The 3,749-nt window shown below is 37.2% G+C and overlaps 1 pseudogene; it reads left to right on the top strand.

The window, feature by feature from the left end:
* The first annotated feature begins 3,289 nt into the window (after positions 1–3,289).
* LOC102744682 (transcription initiation factor IIA subunit 2 pseudogene) lies at positions 3,290–3,744 on the top strand (annotated as a pseudogene).
* The last annotated feature ends 5 nt before the right edge of the window (positions 3,745–3,749 follow it).

Raw genomic sequence — 3,749 nt, 5'->3', positions numbered from 1 at the left:
CTGGACTAATAATTGGCATAAAATAGATTAACAGGAGAAAAATAAATTTAATTTTGTAAATTTTGTAAATTATGGGGGCCCCATAAAAAATATAACCTTCAAAGGTATGACCAAAGCAGGCCATTTTTACACCTTTTAGACAAATAAACAATAAATTTGTAAAGAATTGACAAGAGAAAGGAATTTGGGCTTGAGGTAGTAAACTAGTGAAGAAGTAACAAGACTTGTTTATACAGCTTCTCCACCTCAAATTCCTTGTCTTTGGGGATAAGAATGCTTTCTACCCTTCTGGTATAGGGAGGGTACCATTCACATGGGAGATTTATTTCCTGCTCTCAGGGGTATGAAGGAGGGCTACAGCGTCCTTGTACCTACTGTGTCTTGAATAACTTAAAATAATCAGTAAACCAAAGGCATATTTTCAGGTGGCATATTCTGCTGTCCTTCATTGTTCTGCATAAGCATTAGTTTTAGCTACTTTATGACTCTTGCTTCCATCTTCTTGTGTAAGAATCTGGGATTTAGGTTTACTTTATATCCTTCAGTGTATAAAGTTGAGCATCCACATGGATTTTTTGCAGCAACTAGGGAATGATATGCAGTAACTCCCTTGCAAGGGAAAGAGCAACTATAATGTTAATTATTTTAAAGGCAGTGATCCAAAAATATGCTCCTCTGTGATAAAAATTATCTGAAAGAATAAAACTTGGAAAATAGAGAATAACAGAACTATTAAATGTTAACACAAAAGGGTGTTTTCGACATTATCCACTTTGAGGGTTGGCAAAGGGCAGGCTTCAGGTGAAATCTGGCCTTGTCCGTTTGTTTGCAGAATATCTGTGGCTGCTTTTGCAAAAACAACAGAGTTGAGTAGTGGCAATGAAGGCCAAGACTGTATGGTCTGCAAAGCTGAAAATATTTACTACCCAGATGGTTGCAGAAAATATTCATCAACCACTGATCTGGTCCATCTCCTCTCATTATATGTGTGTGGATACTGAGTTCAGGAGAGGTTAAGAGAATGAAAAAGAAGCAGATCCCACATCTCTCGTCTCACAGGCAAGAGCTTCAAAAAATGGAAGATTAAGGTGAAACTCCTTTCCTATTAATTCAATAACAGTCTAAATTCTATTCTGCTCAGACCAGTTACTCACTGCCCCTGAAAATATGTCTTGCACTGTTATGATTATGCCACTGTTCATGCTTTTCCATCTATTCAGAATGTCATTTCTCCCTTCCTTGTCTGTCTAGAAAACTCCTACTTATTCTGTAAGGCCCAATTAAATGTCATATCATCTCACTAGCTTTCCTTAATCTCCCTAAGCAGAAATAGGGGCTCTCATCTATATTCTTATATCAATTTATGTGTATCTTTTAAAAACTATAATATGTCAAATTGACACACTCAAGAAAGAGTAATGTAGAACTGTACCTGTATAAATGGTTAAAATGGTAAATTTTATGTCATGTATATGTTACCACTATTAAAAAAAGGGTGGGAGGGAAGAAAGAATGAGCCTTGTTCGTGTATCATTCTGGGATTCTGGTATGCACATTGTGGGACTGAGTTTTAATAGCAAATCTCATTAGTGTCTACTTTGTTCAAGATTTTTTTTTCTGCAGCAGTACCTGAATGCTGAATATGTTCTTTTATATATTCATGAGAGAGAGAGAAGGAGATTATGTAAAATCTTGTTCTGTTCTGGCATTAACGACCATCTACTCTTTAGCAAGAATAAGCTATTTAAAATATTTATTTGTGACGGTTCACTCTAAATCTTCATCTTCCACCATCATTCCAGTCTCTGTTATCACTGATCTTTATTTGCATCCTGTGCTAGATGGATCCCCGCTCTAAAGATTATCTGTTGAGGTAGGAATCGACTGGCTTCCTAGTTGAAGGCTTATACAGCAATCACAGACTCCTCATTCTCTCTGTCGGAAGTTGACAATTCAAATTCAGGAGAAAGAGATGATTGTTTTTTTTTTTTTTTAAAGATTTTATTTATTTATTTGACAGAGAGAGACACAGCGAGAGAGGGAACACAAGCAGGGGGAGTGGGGGAGGGAGAAGCAGGCTTCCCGCCGAGCAGGGAGCCTGATGTGGGACTCGATTCCAGGATCCTGGGATCATGACCTGAGCCGAAGGCAGACGCTTAACGACTGAGCCACCCAGGCGCCCAAGAGATGATTGTTTTAATCATAAGAGACACAACCCTGGTTATTTCTGTCTCCATTGGTAAATGTACAAGTTTGAACAAGTGCAAAAGTATAATTCTTCTGCATTTCTGTAAATGCCTCCTGTTGACCTAGAAGGGATATTTGTTTGCCTATCCTATAGTATAAAAAAGCTTATCACTGACTGAGAATCCTGAACTCTGTTATTTCCTACGTTTTCCTTCAAAGTTCTCTCCTGGTAGAATTAATGGGAGAAAAAGAAAAGGAAAAAAATAGAAGAGGCCTCTATGAGAATTCCTTGGTAAACTGTTGCATGGCTGTCTTCAGACGACTTATTTATATACATATGATAGTAGTTGTCTGTTTAAGGACCTGCCCCCTCCTGTGGCTTTAAAATATATGTCTGCTGAGATTCAGACTGACTCACCTTTAAATCCTCACATGTAACATAGGGCCAGACACATAACAGTCGAACACTGAAAATCTAATATATAAAAAAAAAGAAGTCAACTGAATGTTGCTTTAAAAATTGGTCATATCTAAGAACTTAGTGAATTTAAACATTTGCAGATTAAATCCCAGGCATCTAACCAACTGACAACTTTCCAAATTATGCGTTTAGGGAACATAAATAAAAATCACATAAGATAATTCAAAAGATGAAATAGGCTAACAAACGTGTGAAATAAATAATATCACTAGTGATCAAAGAAATGCAAATGAACAATTTCTTTTAATGTGAATGCTGCTCCTGGGCTGAGATACTCTACGCATTTTAATGTATATCTATTTAGCATAAATTAGTAAACTTTAAAAAGCAATTTGACTAAAAAGCCCTCAATCCGGTGATTTTTGTTTCTGGAAAATCTAAAGAATTAATATAACGTATGAAAAACTTCATGCCGAAGGTGTTCAGCTTGGTGTTATTTATAATAGAAAAACTTGGGAGCCCATTAAATAATGAAATTTGCCTCAATGGCTAAGTAAACTGTGGTATATTTACTCAATAAATTATCAAAACGTATTGGATGTATGCTTACAAAGCATTTAAAATAAGTTGGAAACAGGATTAAATATGTAGTGAGGTAAAAAAAAATCGACTATCGGTCGGGAAGTAGGTGCTTCCTGCTGGGCAGCTAGCTTCTCCGCTTCTGTCCGCTCCGCGGCGGTAAGCGCCTTCCCCACAGGACATCAATGCAAGCCTGAATAAGAAAAACAATTTCTTCTTCCTAAGCCATGGCATATCAGTTATACAGAAATACCACTCTGGGAAACAGTCTCCAGGAGAGCCTTGATGAGCTCATACAGTCTCAACAGATCACCCCCCAACTTGCCCTTCAAGTTCTACTTCAGTTTGATAAAGCTATAAATTCAGCATTGGCGCAGAGGGTCAGGAACAGAGTCAATTTCAGGGGCTCTCTAAATACATACAGATTCTGCGATAACGTGTGGACTTTTGTATTGAATGATGTTGAATTCAGAGAGGTGACAGAACTTACTAAAGTGGATAAAGTGAAAATTGTAGCCTGTGATGGTAAAAATACTGGCTCCAATACTAGAGAATGAATTGG

Source organism: Leptonychotes weddellii, chromosome 2 (genome assembly GCF_054177405.1).
Source record: "Leptonychotes weddellii isolate Sample4059 chromosome 2, ASM5417740v2, whole genome shotgun sequence".
Lineage (NCBI taxonomy): Eukaryota > Metazoa > Chordata > Mammalia > Carnivora > Phocidae > Leptonychotes > Leptonychotes weddellii.
This window is presented reverse-complemented; position numbering and strand designations above follow the sequence as displayed.